This window comes from Vulpes lagopus, chromosome 12 (assembly GCF_018345385.1).
Source record: "Vulpes lagopus strain Blue_001 chromosome 12, ASM1834538v1, whole genome shotgun sequence".
NCBI classification, from domain to species: domain Eukaryota; kingdom Metazoa; phylum Chordata; class Mammalia; order Carnivora; family Canidae; genus Vulpes; species Vulpes lagopus.
The window spans coordinates 78,899,488-78,921,511 of NC_054835.1; positions in this window are offsets into that span (position 1 = coordinate 78,899,488).

A 22,024-nucleotide genomic window follows, 5' to 3' on the forward strand; every position below is an offset into this window, starting at 1 on the left:
TTATGAAACCAGGCTTCATTTTTCCATATGGCATTCCAACTACTGGCACAATTGTTTTATTTCACTTGGCAGTGACTGTCCTATTACTGTCTTCCATTGCCTTTTCTTGTCAGTGTGTGTCCAAATTAACCATTTCGGCCACTTAAGGCAGAATTATTCAATCATTACATTTTTTTTTAAATGACAAGAACTTTAAAGCAATTGGGTGAGTTTTAAGCAAAGAACTGAAATTAAATATAGGCTTCATGACAATCCAATGACATAAATGCAGTATGAAAGTATCATTCCACATTTAATACCTAAAATGTATAAACCATTTTTATTGCTACAACCTTTATCTTGCGTTGTTAACATAAATAGTAGAGCTGAACATAAAGAGCAGGAGAATTAAAAAATAAAGTATGAATTTGGTTTTAGTCCTGTTGAAAGCCAGCTCTCCTACCACTGGTGAGCCACAGTACTCTACTTTATCTCCATTTACTCAGTGTACAATGAATATGTGATATCTGCTCCTTGTGTATTTACATCAGTGGAGTGATAAAAAAACTGAGTGAAACAAATGAAATGTTTCTGACTTCTTAGACATTTGGAATAGCAAAAGCCAGAAAAGCTGTAATTATTAGTTTGGTATTTTTTTAATAATAACAGACCTCCATGGTGCTATTTCTTTTCATTATATTACAATTGGAGTTTTAAAAAACTAGTGCAACTTTAAGGAACATATAATTTTTCGTGAAATATTAGCCTATTCAGAAGCTCAACTGTTCTAATTTTCTATTCAAGATTTTAAAATCAATGAGTTTCTAGGGAGCATTTGCTATCCTGAGATGAACAGACTTTATTTTTTTGTTTTATTAAGTTTTTAATATTATTTAATAATCTTAGTAACAAATGACAAAACATGATATGAGCAGTATTTGTAAAAATTATGCTAAAATTAATGGTTGTCTAAAAACTCCATATCCATGACATAAATATTGGCACAAAAGAAAAACAAAGATAGATTTTAAAAGCAATGTTATAAAAGATTATGGCACAAAATTAAAACTAGATTATCCCTAGTAAAATCATTCTTTTGTAATACCCCATTGAGGTGGCAAGATACCCACACTTGTGCACAAATGGCTTCGTATATGTAGATGACATCTGCACTGAGCTCTGTAACCAGTGCAGATGTGCAAGCATTATATAAGAAGTGCATATATTAACTATAAAACATAACTAACACTAAATCCTAATAATAAACCACCCATACAAGTCACTATTTCTTCTATGGTATTGTAGTATTCCACAGTTCCTGAATCTCCAGCTTGCAAGGAACTAAGCATCCATGTTATCATAGCATACTATGAAGCATGCAATATTCAATACTTCACTTTTGATGGTTTCAGGGGATATATAGTCTTCCTAAGTGCTTTCAAATGCCAGGTTTTGTTTATACTTTATTCTTTTTTTTTGTCTTTATTTTATTTTTGATGCTACACCAGTGTATATCCTCCTGAGTGAAGATTGGATTTGAAAAGGATAAGAATAGAAAGGATTATATTTGAAATTAACAATTTGACAACTTTGTATCTCTAAGAAAATGTGGTCATCATGAATGTTCTCTCCTCCCTGCTTGGATAAAAATTGCCTGGGAAACGGTTAAGAATGTGAGATTCACATTAAGTGCTTAATTCTCTGGTTACACCCACTGATGGTCTCTGGTTTCTTAGAATCCAAACTGGAAGCAGCATATCTTATCTAATTTAAATGTTTCTTCCACATTCTCAAATGTAAAATTTCCACTAGCTGAGGCCTAAATTATGTAATTTCCTACTATGACTTAGACTGTCAATAATAATAAAAAAATAAGAAAAACATGGAAATAAAAGAAATATCTTCACCAGTTAAGTAATTGATTCAAGGTTCATCGCTTGAGCAAATTCACAAAACCTTTGTTTCCTAATCTGAAATTTTGTATATGGTAGTCTCTACCAGGTTTAGGAATTAGAATCTTCTGTTACTTATTTTTTTTAAAAGTAATATATCTTATTAGGGCTTGGCAGCTATCAAGTATTCAAATGAGATTCCATAAAACAAACAAACTGCACAATGATGTAATAAGTCATAAGCACCCAACCCCAATGTGGTTACAATCTTAGAGCAATATATTGGATATTGAACTATATGTCCCCTTGAAGACTGTGACAATGAGGTCTCTTGATACATATATGGCAGAAGGTGAGGTGAGAGTTAATTGTAGCAAACTACCAGCATGTCTATCTTAATTCATGAATCTAATTTGAAACTCCAGCATAGCTCCAATAAAGAGAAAAGACCCTATTATCCCATGAAAACATGGATTACATTACAACACGTTTCCTACCAAAGGGGAAATTTTTTCATTACTTAACACTAAAGTGCTGAAACCATTAGTATACCCTTTTAGACTTAAAATAAACATATGTATTATGTGCATGTATCTCCCAATGGAGATCACAAGTGGTGTCACATTGCACTGTAGATCCATTAGTAACATAATGGCATCCAACCACAGGTCTTGCTAATGGTTTAAATTGGAAAGCAGGTCTCTTTCCCCCTCCCCCACATTTAATTCAAAAAGGGAAGAGAAAGAAAAGGAAAGAAGGAAGCAAGGAAGGAAGGAAGGAAAGTGAAGGAAGGAAAGTAGAAAAGGTTCTTTCTCTTGTTCTTTTAATTAAATACACAGCCAACTTGAAACTTTCTGATGAGCAATTCAGGATCTGACACTTCCAGAAAAACTGAATGAATCAGAAGATTCAGTACTTTGAAACAGTTGTGTAGCATGCAGGAATTAATAAAGGGCATAGTCCATGTAAACTCACTCAGCCAGATGTTTTTCTCATGAGACAAAGGAGAACTGTAACATTTTAAAATTGGGGCATGTGACCTAATTTGGGATAAATTTCTCAGGACATGCTAAAGCTTGTTTGTGTAAATTATGTACAAAAAAAGCTAATTGGCTCCTCAGCGTGACTTGCAATAATACCATTATAGCAATATTGCTTTAATTACTAGAAAGAAAAGGGGAGTGGAAAATTTATAGTTATTAAAGATATGAGCAATTCCATTACTGGAAAAAAAAGAAAAAAAATAATCCTATGGTAAGGTTCCAAGTGTTAAAATCACTTATATTATGAATTCTCTATTTTCTTACTGTATTTTAGGAAGATATGAAAAATAACAGAACACTGATTAAAATGTACCTTACATACTGTAACTTAAGCATAGATTTCTCTGACTGCTAATATGGCAGGCAGGATACTTGAAAGAGAAGTTGTTGAGGAGATATCTAGTTCACAGGCATTGTTTTTTAATGTGGAAACCTGAGTTTTTCCAAGCAAACTAGTTGTATTGTTTGTTACTGAATAGTGTCCTAGGGCCACCAAGCTCTGTTAAATCTTTCTTTTTTCTTTCTTTCTTTCTTTTTCCCTTTTTTTATTTTTAAGAGCCCTGCTGAGAATAGTGATTCTGATCATTATTTTCTTAGGAGAATATAGGCATATGTTCACTCATTCTGCCATGTTGCACTTAAGTGATTAAAAATTCATGTTCCAAGTAAAAAGCTGTTAAGTAGCTAATTATTTATTCTGTTTACAAGATATGCCCCAACTGGTTAGGGAAAATGGATGCTGGGGGCTGGAGAAAGCATTAAATATATTTAGGGTGAGAAGGCCAACCTGCCTCCTGGTGGGTATATTACCAAGTGGTACAAATTGAAAGAGTGCCTTTAAGCAAACAAACCACCCATTAAATAAATGGAGTATTCATTTTAGGGAGATGTGGAATATCTTTTTCCTTTTAATAATGCCCCACACAAAATCTATTTGAAATTCGTAGTCAGAGAAAGTCAATCCATTATGTACCCCTAATGAGCTTGTAGAATGTTCAATTTTAAAATAGAATATATATCATAGAAATAGGTTATTCAAAAAAGATGGGTCAGAAAAAAAGGAAGTAGACAAAATAGAAAAAATATTATACTTTTTAAAAATTCTAAGCCAAAAGTATGCACAGCAAACTGTCAAAAGAAAATATCTAGAATGAAATTGCAAATGATCACTAAAAAACAATAACCAGACACATTTTTATAAAGCCTCCAAAATTAGTAAGATGGCTATAAATGGGATACTTGACACAAACAATATAGAGAAAAAAATTATATCCTGTAAAATTAATTCAGTAACACTATCAATTGTCATATTATTCTTCTGATTTGCATAAAGGATATACAAGCGGTGGAAATAATGATAATAAAGTGTGCTGTGGAGTATATATGAATATGTTGTGTAAAGTCTGTCACTGGATTTTCAAAAAATCTGTTCTGAAAAGTGCCTGAATGGAAATATGAGCTGAAAAGATGACCGCAGAATTTGGAAACACCTAAATGACCATTTTATTTGCTTTCAGTCTTTCTAGAAAATTCTGTTAGAATGTTGAATGTCACTGGACTAAGATTTCTGCACCTATAGTGTTAGATACTTTTAAAATAAATAGGGGATTATAAATAAATAAATAAATAAATAAATAAATATGTATGTTTAGAAATGTTTAGAGAATAGGTCATCCTCATTAATTTAATAAACCCAGTTGATAAACATCACCTAGTTAACAATTTTCATAGAGTTTTATATAACAAAATATACATACATAAGCCATTATAATAAAAACTGATGTTTATTATATTTTTGGTAATTCAAAATATAATTTTAGTCCATAATAAATAGCTATTTATTAACAATAAACTACATTATTTTTTCCAGTAAATAAATAATACACAATAGACTTCATCACGATTTTTTTATCTTACAATTTATGGTTGGCACCTTTTATTATTTCTGTTGATTTAATAGATGACCTAACGAATCATAGATAAAGTTATGGCTGAAGAAAAAGAGAAAAAAATTATCCAGATCTGTGACAACTATCTGAATCTTCTGGTCACTGTGCCATTTATAGATTTGTTTATGATTTTTTATTTCCTGACAATGACCAGATTAATATACCATAAAATGCAATTGTATTAGCTAAAATCATAAGTAAAATGTTCTGGGTTTAACATTTTGTTCATCTTGTTTAACATTGTTCTACTGAGATTTTAGTTTGACAGCTTCATAGGAATATTCTTTTTATCCTTTGTCCTTATGTGTGTAGAACTTATGAAGCAATTATTATAACACTGATTAGATGGTTATCTTCCATTAATGAACATTTTATCCTGTCATTTTTAAGTTCAGCTTCCCTGGAAAATAATTATTGCTTAACTAATAGATGATATATGAAGCAAATAAAAATATCAAAGTAACATTTCCATTTTTAAAATTCCATGCTATACTAGTTTCACCCTTTGTCACCTAGAATAGTAGTTGGCAAACTACAGTCTCAAGGTCAAATTTACTGCACTATCTGTTTCTGTAGGTAAAGTTTCATTGGAATGTGTTGTACATGGGATTAAAGCGACTGTTAGTGAAAAAGAACTTCCAGACACAAGGCAATCTATTTGGGGGGATTTCATGCATTCTACCTCTGGCACTCGCTGATGGAACTTGATCTTTTCAACTATAATTTTTGAGTTTTTTCTTAATGGTTGTTCTAGAGATTAAAATCATACTTTTTATCAGATATACTTGTTTGATTCCAGTGAGACATAGTATTTTAGGCAGTTATTCCTGTATGTACACACACATGTATGTATGCATATGTATACTTACATATACATGTAGTATACATGCATATGGGGGTAGTCTGTCTATGCTTTGGGACATAATCATATAGAATTTTGTAAATATGCATATAGATGCATAATACATAATTATGTGTACATAATGTGTACATACATAATTTCTATATATACCCATTCATATCCACATACTTCCAGTGCCAGATGCTTTGTGAGATACTTAAATAGAAAGCATATATTTATATATATATAATTACATACATACATATGTATAAATACACAAACATATATAATTTTTACATGAATATGTCCCAAAGCATCTGGCACTGAAAGTATATGGATAGTAGAGAAAAAATAGAGTTTGAAATTTATAGAGACTGAAGCTAGTGGATGGAAACTTCTTTAATATTCAGATATTCAAAAAGTTTTAAGTGAAGAATTTGGTTTTCATAATAGCATAGTCGAAATGAAAGTTATTTCTTGTCATAAATATACTCGACAATGTAGCATATATAATTGCAAATACCTGATACACCATTTTATCAACAGTGAATAATACTAGAAGAAAGATCGTTTTATGTCTCCCTTTCACTTTACAAATTTCCACTTTAAAATTTAAGTTGTACATTAAAGAGTGTGTAATTAAAAATTACAAATATAAAATTGTCAGTTAAAGAAGTAATCAAAGAGCACACATTCAAAATATAAGGAAAGTGTTAAACAAATATGTCAGGAAGTTAATATAAGTACAATGTATTTTTCTCAATTTTGAGTTGTTGGTTACTTTGTCAGAGTTTTGGAGAGAGAAGCCACCTCTGTAAGGCTGACAAAATAAAGAAATCCCTGCATGGTGGGAAGAATTATTACTCTGCACATCATACAAATAGCATTTTCATTACTAGGATACCATTTGGGTATTAGTTGGGTAATCCTGTTACCGAAATTGAACAAGTTTACATTCACTTTTTTGGCTGAACCCTTTCCTATAGTTTTCTTTTAACAGCAGATTTCCCTGCAATAAATGAAAAAGAGCTTATCCAAAGGTCAGTGTGAATTATTTCATCAGGTCTTTAATTTTGTTTATTCATTTATTTAGATTATTCCTCTAGGCAGAAAAAATAATAGGGAATCTGAGATCAGTGGGGAAGAAATTGTTGGGGAAGAGTAGAGAGAAAGAATGAGTAGAATGGAAATATCAACAAAGACAAATTTTACCTGCCTAAATTCATCTTTCAGTTTTAGAATGCTAAACCTCTTGACAATACTTTAAATTCGTAGCCTGGTGAATGGAAAATATTTGGCTTTTCTATGCAAAATAATAGAATGCGTTCTATATTTCTATAGTCCTGTCTAGGAAAGTCAAACAAATTAGTATTCGAAAAATCCTGTGAATTTAATGAGTTCTTCTCACTTTTACAAATGAAGAATTTGAGGCAAATTAATATTTCACTCAGGTTCTCATAGCAAGCTGGGGGTAGAGCAAGGATAAGAGGTGAAATCTTTCAGTTCTGGTATTCTGGCCGCAATATTGGGCCTGGAGGAGGGGTCCTCAGTTCTTAAGGCTTCCCTAAGGCTTAACCTCAGAGACAGCATCATTGCCACTTTTTTCCCTTTTACTAAAAGAGTACAGATATTCCTAAAAAAATTCCTTATACCAATTATTCCTTACATGATAATAGTACCAAAAGTCTTAGCTTATTTGCTTTAGACTTATTTTTAACTCCAAAATGTAGAAACAGCAGCATAGATGAAAAGTTGATGAGGGTTATTACTTTGGACATGGACTTTTTTAGGGTGAAAACTGCCGAGTATCTAAGCTCTCAGGAGACATAATAAAAATAGACTAAATTATGCTTCAGTATTTTTCCAGACCCTCCAAGTCTGCTCAGGAGAACACTTTGTCCTTTTTAAAAACTTGTATTTTTACCTCACAGTCCCCAATTATTATAGGAAAAATTTTGCTTATTAAGTGAAACTAGAGCATAGAAAATATTAAAGTGAAACCTGCAATTTTGATTGAAGAATAATGGAATACACACACACATACATTTATATTTTTCTATAGCATATTATCAGGTTGTCAAATACATCAATGTGGTGTATAAACAGAATGCTAATCAAGTTGAATCAGGATATAAGGGAGAATACAAGTAACCTATGAAGCTAATTATTGGATATACATTCCAAAGTAAAACTAAAGGAAATATTCTTATTTTTTCAAAATACTATGCTTGAGAAACTACATATTATCCGAAGCAATCTTGTCCCACTTAAAAATGATCATTTTCCTTTTGTTTCAAAATCATGACACATGCTTTGCCCATCCTCAGTGAGAAAACTTTACATTAATTGTAAACTAATTCATGAATTAGTTTTGGAAGCCATTAAAAATTATTTAGAGTCAAATTCAATGAATGTTTGCTTATTGAGTAGACTGATATCATTCAGCTCTGAAGGATGTTTATCTAAAGGACTCTGAAGGTGATTTATTAAAGAACCCATTTCCAATACCAAAATACAACATATTAAGCAAAATACAACATATTAAGCATACAACAAATGAACATAATTATTTAATTTTGGCTCTGGCTTTGAAAAGTTGCTGTATTGAAGCAGGATTCTAATACCAGTTTGGCTGAGAAAGAAAACAAACGAAAACTGGTTATATTACTAGCAGATTCATATAAAACTTTCTATGACTCTATCATGGGTCTTATTGTTCCAGTAGCTTTTGTTCATACTGTATGTTTATTGTGTTCATACTTTAGTCATAACTGGAATTGGAAACATATTTACTTTTCATATCTGTATTTATTAGTGTAAAGCAGAAACTAAAATTTCCATATATCCTCTATACATTTATAGTACACCCACTAAATTTTAGGTGCCTCAAAGTAGAGGAAAAATCTAAAAAATAGTAAGATGTTTTAGTTTTGCCAAAGACCAAAAACATTTATATACAGAGTTATCATATGTATATGCATATTATATATATATAACATATAATATATATATATTTAACTCTAGAAAATTGCTTTAATGGAAGAAATGAACTGAAAGACTATGAGCAGCACTAAGTCAGCAATACACAACAGGAATTTAGGTTATTTTCATCTGATGGTTCAAACCCTAGATTGCAGTCTCTTTTCTTGCTTTGTTTTTGTTTGTTTTTTGTTTTGTTTTGTTTTGTTTTGTTTTGTTTGTGCATCAAAAATTTGGAGGCCTCTGAGTGTCTACAATGACTTTGGCTATAGATATCTGTGATCCCTGATATCTTATGATTTCTCCCCAGCTGGAGAATTTTCTTAATTTGCAGCGATAAATTAAAAGTTTTAAGAAAGTTTAATAATCCCCATGTTAGATATGGTGAAAAGGAATGGTAATGAAAGCAAGTTATGCATATTTCAGATTATCATGAAAATTCCAAGTAACTAATAATTGATTGAGATTACATGGTTTTCTGTCCTCTGGAAAGATTCTTTGCTACCCTGCGATAAGAATCCATGTGTATGCATGCATATGTGTTCGTAAATATGGATGTGGGTGTGTACATTTTGGCTCCTTTTATAAAATAGGCGATTACTTAAGCCTTAGTTTGTCTGTGATTTCATGCTCTATAAATATCATTGCAAATAAGAGGTGCATGACTTTAATATTCCAGCTAAATCTCATAGGTCATGACAGAGCCAAGAAACTTTGCAGTTAAAAGTAGATACTCCCCTGGCTTGAGTGTAAAACAGAAGCATATGTTTTATTGCAAATGGAGGGCTGGGAGGTAGAGTAATGAATCCTTTTCAGAAAGACGTATTATTTAGGTGTCTTTCCAGCAGCTTAGCACATGATTGCATGTACTAGGCACATAATAATGATTATTCAATGTGACTATATTTAAACATGCAAAAAATCTATTTAGATCTTCCATATTTCTTCATGAGCCACACAACTAAGCAATGTTAAAAGAGAAGTCAGGAAATAATCTTGTAAGCCTCACTTAAAAAATGAATGGTAAGTTTTCAGAGTGATTTTTTGGGTTGCTAATGCATGTTGGTCTTACTAGTTTATCATCAGACTTTGCCTAGTTGCTACTACCTTAGAGAAGATTATGTCAGGAGATATAGAAGGAGTGGAGTGGAATAAGTCAGGAAAAACAAATGTCAATTACATGTACTTTGTTTGTTTGTTTGTTTAACAGAGCCACAATTTCAGGATTGCAACTACACACTAAAATGTTACAGGTTCTTGGTTCCTGAGAAATACCACCTCAATAAAACAGTCCACCTACATTTTCTTAGCATCTCTTTCTATTTGGCCCTCTCTTTCTCTAAGTTGTTCCTTTTTTTTAATAATAAATTTATTTTTTATTGGTGTTCAATTTACCAACATACAGAATAACACCCAGTGCTCATCCCGTCAAGTGCCCCCCTCAGTGCCCGTCACCCATTCACCCCCACCACCCCGCCCTCCTCCCCTTCCACCATCCCTAGTTCATTTCCCAGAGTTAGGAGTCTTTATGTTCTGTCTCCCTTTCTGATATTTCCCACACATTTCTTCTCCCTTCCCTTCTATTCCCTTTCACTATTATTTATATTCCCCAAATGAATGAGAACATACAATGTTTGTCCTTCTCCGATTGACTTACTTCACTCAGCATAATACCCTCCAGTTCCATCCACCTTGAAGCAAATGGTGGGTATTTGTCGTTTCTAATGGCTGAGGAATATTCCATTGTATACATCAACCACATCTTCTTTATCCATTCATCTTTCGATGGACACCGAGGCTCCTTCCACAGTTTGGCTATTGTGGCCATTGCTGATAGAAACATCGGGGTGCAGGTGTCCCGGCATTTCACTGCATCTGTATCTTTGGGGTAAATACCCAACAGTGCAATTGCTGGGTCATAGGGCAGGTCTATTTTTAACTCTTTGAGGAACCTCCACACAGTTTTCCAGAGTGGCTGCACCAGTTCACATTCCCACCAACAGTGTAAGAGGGTTCCCCTTTCTCCACATCCTCTCCAACATTTGTGGTTTCCTGCCTTGTTAATTTTCCCCATTCTCACTGGTGTGAGGTGGTATCTCATTGTGGTTTTGATTTGTATTTCCCTGATGGCAAGTGATGGGGAACATTTTCTCATGTGCATGTTGGCCATGTCTATAAGTTGTTCCTTTAAATATTGCTGAGTGGGTGAGTCTGCGCATATTCATGCACCAAAGTGAGTTCATGGGAGGGAGGCAAAAGGGGAAGGGGAGACCATGATGTTCTTTACTTTTCTTTCTTAATTAAACATCCATTCTAATGATGTGACTTCAGGATGATATATAGCATTTTCCCCTCTAACAACCTACTTACCACTTCTAGTCTTCCATCATTTTCTTGAGGAGTCTTAACATTCTCACAGGTAAACTTGTAGTGAAAGGCCACTCCAGATGAAACCCAATTTCTTAAAATTAAGTGATAAATTAAACTCTTTAACACAGCTTGATTGCCAGTAGGGGGTAACCAACTTTCAACTGAATTAATTAACTAATGCATTTTAGAATAAAAAGACAGTTTTCATCTATGCATTTTCTTTTAATTCCTGGTTATTATCCACCTGGCACTTTAAAGGGGAAAGTAGAAAAAAGGGAGATAAACCAAAAACCTTAAAGAAAATTTACAATCTTGAATTGCTGCTAAGGATATTCCACACGTTTCATGTTACAAAATTATAACTCCAATGCATGGGGTTAAGCATTTTGAACTAGTATAGCACTTAGTTAAATTTAGTGAAAATATTTACTTCACCACAATATAGTACTTTTCTGAGCAATGCACTACTATTATTAATGTGATTCATGAATAAAATAATTTAATACACAATTTCTACTTTCAGGGGTTTTACAAATTTCAAAAAACATGTCCAGGGAAAAGAAAGAAAGAAAAAGAAAGAAAAAAAGAAAGAAAGAAAGAAAGAAAAAAGAAAGAAAGAAAGAAAGAAAGAAAGAGAAAAAAGAAAGAAAGAAAGAAAGAAAGAAAGAAAGAAGAAAGAAAGAAAGAAAGAAAGAAAGAAAGAAAGAAAGAAAGAAAGAAAGAAAAAGACTTCTAGACATGATATTCATTAACATTAGTTACATTAATATTACATGAAGTCCATGTGACTTTAAGATATACATTATTTATATTGAGGAACAATACATGTAGGAGAAGAAGATGATTGCAGAAGACCTACAGTTCGTTGAACACTGAGTAATCTCTCTGACACCACCGCCATGCCCATCTTGATCTCTAAAGCATATTTTCAGTATTTTTCACTAACACATGATAAATAAATAAGAATAGAATAAAGTTGATTTGATTTCTTAGAATAAATCTAATGCTCAGAAACTTAATTATGTAATTTCTTAAATGATTACAGAATTGAAATTGGATTTATTTTCTGTTTCAACAGAGGCATGGAGATCATTGATATCAAATTACAAAATGTGTTGTGAGGTTATTTTGGCGGACCTGCAAAGTAGTGTTTACCCCAAAATTGTATGTATAATTCTATATACAATTGATGAATTTTATCACCTAAATTAAGAATATGGAAGATTTAGGATGACTTATTTTACCCTGAGGACACACTGTTCTGGGGTATATTTGTCAGGATGTTTCACAAAGAGATTAGCATCATGAATTGGTGGATAGCATAACAAATGTTGACTCTGAGGTGTGTGGGTTTTTACCAGTTAAAATAAAAATAAATAAATATGAGACATACATATGTGTATATGTGGATATTTGAAAAAGGGTTCATTCAGAAAAGCACTCTGGTTATTCTGGGAACAAAAAGGGATTCAGTAAAGAAAATTTTTAAAATATTTGTTTATTTTACAGAGAGAGCATATGCAGGGGTTGGGGGAGATGGAGAGGAAGAGAGAGAGAGAGAGAGAGGCAGACTCCATGCTGAGCATGGGCCTGATGTGGGGCTTCATGCAGGACTCAATCTCTTGACCCTGAGATGATGACTCTGAGCCAAATCAAGTCAGAAGCTTAACAGACTGAGTCACCCAGGGTCCCCAAGAGAAGTTTTTGTTTATAAATATATAACTGTTCCACACTTTTCTTTTGCATTCTACAGGTGGTCTCTTATTAGAAAAATTAGGCTCTACATCCTAATATCAGATAAACTAAAATTTACCCCAAAGACTGTAGTGAGAGATGAAGAGGGACACTATATCATACTTAAAGGATCTATCCAACAAGAGGACTTAACAGTTCTCAATATATATGCCCTGAATGTGGGAGCTGCCAAATATATCAATCAATTAATAACCAAAGTTAAGACATACTTAGATAATAATACACTTATACCTGGTGACTTCAATCTAGCGCTTTCTACACTCCATAGGTCTTCTAAACACAACATCTCCAAAGAAACGAGAGCTTTAAATGATACACTGGACCAGATGGATTTCACAGTTATCTACAGAACTTCACATCCGAACTCAACTGAATACACATTCTTCTCAAGTGCACGTGGAACTTTCTCCAGAATAGACCACATACTAGGTCACAAATTGGGTCTGAACCGATACCAAAGAATTGGGATCGTCCCCTGCATATTCTCAGACCATAATGCCTTGAAATTAGAACTAAATCACAACAAGAAGTTTGGAAGGACTTCAAACACGTGGAGGTTAAGGACCATCCTGCTAAAAGATGAAAGGGTCAACCAGAAAATAAGGAAGAATTAAAAAGATTCATGGAAACTAATGAGAATGAAGATACAACTGTTCAAAATCTTTGGGATGCAGCAAAAGCAGTCCTGAGGGGGAAATACATCGCAATACAAGCATCCATTCAAAAACTGGAAAGAACTCAAATACAAAAGCTCACCTTACACCTCAGGGAGCTAGAAAAAAACAGCAAATAGATCCTACACCCAGGAGAAGAAGAGAGTTAATAAAGATTCGAGCAGAACTCAACGAAATTGAGACCAGAAGAACTGTGGAACAGATCAACAGAACCAAGAGTTCTCCCATAGAATTAATAAGATAGATAAACCATTAGCCAGCCTTATTAAAAAGAAGAGAGAGAAGACTCAAATTAATAAAATCATGAATGAGAAAGGAGACATCACTACCAACACCAAGGAAATACAAACGATTTTAAAAACATATTTTGAACAGCTATATGCCAATAAATTAGGCAATCTAGAAGAAATGGACGCATTTATGGACAGCCACAAACTACCAAAACTGGAACAGGAAGAAATAGAAAACCTGAACAGGCCAATAACCAAGGAGGAAATTGAAGCAGTCATTAAAAACCTCCCAAGACACAAAAGTCCAGGGCCAGATGGCTTCCCAGGGGAATTCTTTCAAACGTTTAAAGAAGAAAGCATACCTATTCTACTAAAGCTGTTTGGAAAGATAGAAAGAGATGGAGTATTTCCAAATTCGTTCTATGAGGCCAGCATCACCTTAATTCCAAAACCAGACAAAGACCCCACCAAAAAGGAGAATTACAGACCAATATCCCTGATGAACATGGATGCAAAAATTCTCAACAAGATACTAGACAATAGAATCCAACAGTACATTAAGAAAATTATTCACCAGGACCAAGTAGGATTTATCCCTGGGACACAAGGCTGGTTCAACACTTGTAAAACAATCGATGTGATTCTTCATATCAGCAAGAGCAAAACCAAGAACCATATGATCCTTTCATTAGATGCAGAGAAAGCATTTGACAAAATACAGCATCCATTCCTGATCAAAACTCTTCAGAGTGTAGGGATAGAGGGAACATTCCTCGACATCTTAAAAGCCATCTACGAAAAGCCCACAGCAAATATCATTCTCAATGGGGAAACACTGGGAGCTTTTCCCCTAAGATCAGGAACAAGACAGGGATGTCCACTCTCACCACTGCTATTCACCATAGTACTGGAACTCCTAGCCTCAGCAATCGGACAACAAAAAGACATTAAAGGCATTCAAATTGGCAAGGAAGAAGTCAAACTCTCCCTCTTCACCGATGACATGATACTCTACATAGAATACCCAAAAGCCTCTACCCCAAGATTGTTAGAATTCAAACAGCTATTTGGTAGTGTGGCAGGATACAAAATCAATGCCCAGAAGTCAGTGGCATTACTATACACTAACAATGGGACTGAAGAAAGAGAAATTAAGGAGCCAACCCCATTTACAATTGCACCCAAAAGCATAAGATACCTAGGAATAAACCTAACCAAAGAGGTGAAGGATCTATAGTCTAAAAACTATAGAACACTTCTGAAAGAAATTGAGGAAGACACAAAGAGATGCAAAAAAATTCCATGCTCATGGATTGGCAGAATTAATATTGTAAAAATGTCAATATTACGCAGGGCAATTTACACGTTTAATGCAATCCCTATCAAAATACCATGGACTTTCTTCAGAGAGTTGGAACAAATTATTTTAAGATTTGTGTGGAATCAGAAAAGACCCCGAATAGCCAGGGGAATTTTAAAAAAGAAAACCATAGCTGGGGGCATCACAATGCCAATTTCAGGTTGTACTACAAAGCTGTGGTCATCAAGACAGTGTGGTACTGGCACAGAAACAGACACGAGATCAATGGAACAGAATAGAAAATCCAGAAATAGACCGTCAACTGTATGGTCAACTAATATTCGATAAACGAGGAAAGACTATCCACTAGAAGAAAGACAGTCTCTTCAATAAATGGTGCTGGGAAAATTGGACATCCACATGCAGAAGAATGAAACTAGACCACTCTCTTGCACCAGACACAAAGATAAACTCAAAATGGATGAAAGGTCTAAATGTGAGACAAGATTCCATCAAAATCCTAGAGGAGAACACAGGCAACACCCTTTTTGAACTCGGCCACAGTAACTTCTTGCAAGATACATCCACGAAGGCAAAAGAAACAAAAGCAAAAATGAACTATTGGGACTTCATCAAGATAAGAAGCTTTTGCACAGCAAAGGATACAGTCAACAAAACTAAAAGACAACCTCCAGAATGGGAGAAGAGATTTGCAAATGACGTATCAAAGGGCTAGTTTCCAAGATCTATAAAGAACTTAGTAAACTCAACAGCAAAGAAACAAACAATCCAATCATGAAATGGGCAAAAGACATGAAGAGAAATCTCACAGAGGAAGACACAGACATGGCCAACAAGCACATGAGAAAATGCTCTGCATCACTTGCCATCAGGGAAATACAAATCAAAACCACAATGAGATACCACCTCACACCAGTGAGAATGGGGAAAATTAACAAGGCAGGAAACAACAAATGTTGGAGAGGATGCGGAGAAAAGGGAACCCTCTTACACTGTTGGTGGGAATGTGAACTGGTGCAGCCACTCTGGAAAACTGTGTGGAGGTTCCTCAAAGAGTTAAAAATAGACCTGCCCTACGACCCAGCAATTGCACTGTTGGGGATTTACCCCAAAGATACAGATGCAGTGAAACGCTGGGACACCTGCACCCCGATGTTTCTAGCAGCAATGTCCACAATAGCCAACTGTGGAAGGAGCCTCGGTGTCCATCGAAAGATGATGGATAAAGAAGATGTGGTTTATGTATACAATGGAATATTCCTCAGCCATTAGAAATGACAAATACCCACCATTTGCTTCAACGTGGATGGAACTGGAGGGTATTATGCTGGGTGAAACAAGTCAATCTGAGGAGGACAAACATTATATGGTCTCATTCATTTGGGGAATATAAATAATAGTGAAAGGGAATATAAGGGAAGGGAGAAGAAATGTGTGGGAAATATCAGAAAGGGAGACAGAACGTAAAGACTCCTGACTCTGGGAAACGAACTAGGGGTGGTGGAATGGGAGGAGGGCCGGGTTTGGGGTGACTGGGTGACGGGCACTGAGGTGGGCACTTGACGGGATGAGCACTGGGTGTTATTCTGTATGTTGGTAAATTGAACACCAATAAAAAATAAATTTATTATTAAAAAAAGAAAAATTAGGCTCTAGACAAACATATAACACAAAATATTTTCCTTACTTTCAGATGACTGTGCTTGGATTAGTAGAAAATTTACTGGAAGAAAGAAAATCATATGCATATATGTGTTCAATGAATACATGTCTCCCAACATTTCATTAACAGCTTCAGGTCATTTTTTTAGCATCACTAAAGGATAGCTTCCTTGAGAAGGAGAAGACTAGAAACAAATCTTGTGATATTGCCCTGTTATAGGCATAAGTTAACTCTATACTTAAAAAAAAAAAAGTGATCTGTGCCCACAATACTTCATATGATTAACATAAAGACATTGTGATAAATGACAACTGCTTTATCAGGTCCCTTCAACCATCTGTTCAGGAAAATAAACTTTTCAATAGCTTAGAATTATAAACCACTAGTTATAAAAACAAATTTCACATGTCAATTAATTCACTATCATTTTAGATATTGCTAGTAAAGTAATAATAATTTTTTACTTTTGGTTTATAGTATGATCAGGTCTCTGCAAATATTCAACTATACTCTTCCAATTACCCTCTCATATTTTAAGTTTTCCACATGGTCAGTAAAAGAGTTAGAAAGAGAGATAATTAATTAAATGAATCATTGTTGGATAAGTTTCTTCCATTTCAGATCTTTCTAAAAAACCTGGGGTTGAATCACAGGGCTTAGGTTTAAACCTCCCCCACTCCTTTGTGAATTGGTGTTTTACCCACTTCTTGCCAGCAAAATAGAGACAGAAGTAAAAGAAGGGGAAATCCTAGACCTAAGAGAAGTATTGATACCAATTACCCATGGACTTTTGCAAGAGAATGAAAAGAGAAACAGAGAAATTATGTAAATTGTGTATTTGCCTTTTACAGCATGATGATGTGACCCTTTGGGTCTCTGGACAAATCAATACTAGAGATTCTAAGAAAGCACATTAGGGTATGCCTGGGTGGCTTAGTGGTTGAACATCTGTCTTTGGCTCAGGTCATGATCCCAGGGTCCTGGGATCGAGTCACGCCTTGGGTTCCCCACAGGGAGACTGCTTCTTCCTCTGTCTGTGTCTCTGCCTCTCTCTCTCTGTCTTTCATGAATAAATAAATAAAATCTTTAAAAATAAAAACAAAGCAGGGGATCCCTGGGTGGCTTAGCGGTTCAGCGCCTGCCTTCGGCCCAGGGTGTCATCCTGGAGTCCTGGGATCAAGTCCTGCATCAGGGTCCCTGCGTGGAGTCGGCTCAGTCTGCCTGTGTCTATGCCCCTCTCTCTCTCTCTCTCTCTCTCTGTGTCTCATTAATAAATAAATAAAATAATTAAAAATAAAAATAAAAACAAAGCAGATTAATATGTTTGTGAAAAAGGGAGGAAAAACATCATTCTCCTGCAATAGTCAAATGGCAAATAAACACAGCTAACTTCTGATTCATCCATGATATAAATTTAGCACCATTTTAGCTCTGAAAAAGTGCGCTTTTCACAATTCCATAATGATGGTTAACCCCAGAACACTCTATGCCAGTAAACTGATATTCCTTGAGGAATTTAATAACCTATATAAGAATTATTTCTTTTGTTCAGTTGTCTGAACAACATATATTTTATCTAGTAATGCTGTTCTTGTCTATACTTTGGCCTTGGATTCATGCAAAATCCTCATGTGTTGTTATAACCCTGTCTAACGTTTGAATATATAAAAGATTGTGGTCTTTCCTTACCAAAATAGAAAACCCTTTACATAAATCATCTTATAAGATGAATGTTTTAATGTTGTTAGTAGATACGGTTCCTTAAAATGGCATGATTATTTTTTTTTCGATTATGGAAACAATAGTATAAAATAAAAATATAAAATACTCAGCCTGAAACCATATGTTTAGGTCACAATAAACTCTGTGAGTCTCAAAACTTTTCAATTACTCTAAAAAAACTCATGGTCTTTCACACTGCTTGTTCATTGGAGCTGTTTTTAGATTAGCCAAACACACTAGAAAAATATAATAGAAGTTTATAGTAATTGTTAACAATAGAAAATTAATAAAATAGTGTAATTTGTCTCTAATTCATAAACAGAATTATATAATCATGTAAAAGGTGCACAAAATGTTAATAATTTTGGAAATGCTTACATCTTCATACTAAGTGAAAAGTTTCAATATCAAATTATATATATGAAATATTCTGTCCTCAAAAGAAGGAAATTTACTAAAAGTCAGGTAATTGTGGTCACTGAGTGGGGTTCTTTGGAAGGGTTTAATTTCTTTCATATATTTTTCTGCATTTTGTAATGTTCTTTTTACTCATTTAATCAGTGCTTTCAGAACTGCTTATTTTAAGCATATTTTAAAGCAATTTAGCTGTAGGTTTTCATAAAGATTTACAAGTTAAATGATTAAGCACTTATCATTTAAAGAGGTTGTACTGTGTAACATTCTAATAATTTTATCAAATTAAACTCCCTATTAATAGAGAAGGGTGAAAGTGCAAAAACTTTGAAAGGACAATTTAAATATCTGCAAAATTCTGTACTGTGTTCTGACATTTATTCCAGTCTTCCATTTTGATTAAGCACACTTTTTCTCAGCTTTTCAACTAAGTTGACAAGAGTTGAAGAAGCACAGTATATAGCCTTTTTTAAAATTTACACTTAATATATAGATTTGTCAGGTGTAGAATTGTATGTACTTTAACTCTCTCTTATTAACCATCCTGCAATCCAGACACCTAGGAATTAGTTTAGGTTAATAACCTACTGACATCTAAGGTAAAATTCACAGTCACTGCATTTGCATGTCAAAATCTATTAAAACAAGTGAACAAAGAATTTACTCTACAAAGCTTAATTAAACAAGTAAATTTTCACCTAGCTTATTTCATAGGCATGACTGTATCTAAAAGGTGATAAAAGAGTTTCCATTTAAAAAACTGTCATTCAACTTATCCCCAGTACATATTGCATTAGATCATTTTCCTGTGGTTTGCAGCTATACCATGAAATTTATACTTATGAAAGAGTCCATATTTATCTAGCACAGTCCACATATATTTGGTTCTAAATTCATGGTAAACTGAAACCCATCAATAACTATAAAAGATATCATTTTACCAGGTACTACACAAAACATACATGAACACACATGCTTTGTTTCTTTTTAAAGAGTAAAGATTTTTTTAAAATCTGTACAGACTCATGATTTAGTTTTCAGTTTAAAAAAGTACATATGAAAAAAAAAAGTACATATGTTCTGGTTCTTTGGACTATAAAGACCAAAAAGGAATGACAACTGAGTCACAGTGAATGTCACTAGTGTCCATATTATTGCCTCTAAATATCATCTCCCATTAGAAGGAACTGGGATATTTCTTTTTTGTTTTGTTTTAATTTTTTAATTGAAGTTTGACTTGCCAACATATAGTATAACATCCAGTGCTCATCCCATCAAGTTGTGTATGGTGTAAAGGAATGGTCTTGTTTCATTCTTCTGCATGTGGCTGTCCAATTTTCCCAGCACCCAGTGCTGTCCTTTATGGAAGAGACTGTCCTTTTTCCAGTGGATAGTGTTTCCTGCTTTGGCGAATAATAGTTGACCATAGAGTTGAGGGCCCATTGCTGGGTTCTCTATTCTGTTCCATTGATCAAAGTGTCTATTTTTGTGCCAGGACCACACTGTCTTGATGATCACAGCTTTGTAGTACAACCTGAAATCTGGCATTGTGATGCCCCCAGCTCTGGTTTTCTTTTTTAAAATTCCCCTGGCTATTCGGGGTCTTTTCTGATGCCACACAAATCTTAAGATGATTTGTTCCAACTCTCTGAAGAGAGTCTATGGTATGTTGATAGGGATTGCATTGAATGTGTAAACTGCCCTGGGTAGCATAGACATTTTCACTATATTAATTCTTCCAATCCATGAGCATGGAATATTTTTCCATCTCTTTGTGTCTTCCTCAATTTCTCTCAGAAGTGTTCTATAGTTTTTAGACTATAGATCTTTTACCTCTTTGGTTAGGCTTATTCCTAGGTATCTTATGCTTTTGGGTGCAATTGTAAATGGGATTGACTCCTTAATTTCTCTTTCTTTAGTCTCATTGTTAGTGTATAGAAATGCCACTGATTTCTGGGCATTGATTTTGTATCCTGCCACACTGCCAAATTATTGTATGAGTTCTAGCAATCTTGGGGTGGAGGCTTTGGGGTTTTCTATGTACAGTATCATGTCATCTGCAAAGAGGGAGAGTTTGACTTCTTCTTGGCCAATTTGAATGCTCTTTATGTCTTTTTCTTGCCTGATTGCTGAGGCTAGGACTTATGGTACTATGTAAGATAGCAGTGGTGAGACTGGACATCCCTGTTGTGTTCCTGATCTTAGGGGAAAAGCTCCCAGTGTTTCCCCATTGAGAATGATATTTGCTGTGGGCTTTTCATAGATGGCTTTTTTTTTTTTTTGATGGCTTTTAAGATGCTGAGGAATGTTCCCTCTATCTCTACACTCCAAAGAGCTTGATCAGGAATGGATGCTGTATTTTGTCAAATGCTTTCTCTGCATCTATTGAGAGGATCCTATGGTTCTTGTTTTTTCTCTTGTTGATATGATCTATCACGTTGATTGTTTTACAAGTGTTGAACCTCCCTTACATCCTGGGGATAAATCCCTCTTGGTCATGGTGAATAATCTTTTTAATGTACTGTTGTTCCTATCGGCTAGTATCTTGTTGAGAATTTTTGCATCCGTGTTCATCAGGGATATTGGTCTATAGTTCTCCTCTTTGGTGGGATCTTTGTCTTGTTTTGGAATCATGGTGTTGCTGGCCTAATAAAATGAGTTTGGAAGTATCCTGTCCCTTTCTATCCTTTGGAAAAGCTTTAGTAGAATAGGTATTATTTTTTCTTTAAATGTTTCATAGAATTCCCCTGGGAAGCCATCTGGCCCTGGACTTTTGTGTCTTGGGAGATTTTTGATGACTGCTTCAATTTCCTTCATGGTTATTGGCCTGTTCAGGTTTTCTATTTCTTACAGTTTCAGTTTTGGTAGATTGTGGTTTTCCAGAAATGCATCCATTTCTTCTAAATTGCCTAATTTGTTGGCATATAGCTGCTCATAATATGTTTTTAAGATCATTTGTATTTCCTTGGTATTGGTTGTGATCTCTCCTCTTTCATTCATGATTTTATTAATTTGAGTCTTTTTTTCTTTTTAATAAGGCTGGCTAATGGTTTATCTATCTTATTAATTCTATGAAAGAACCAACTCCTGGTTTTGTTGATCTGTTCCACAGTTCTTCTGGTCTCTATTTCATTGAGTTTTGCTCTAATCTTCATTATCTCTCTTCCATGTGGTGTCGGTTTCACTTGCTGT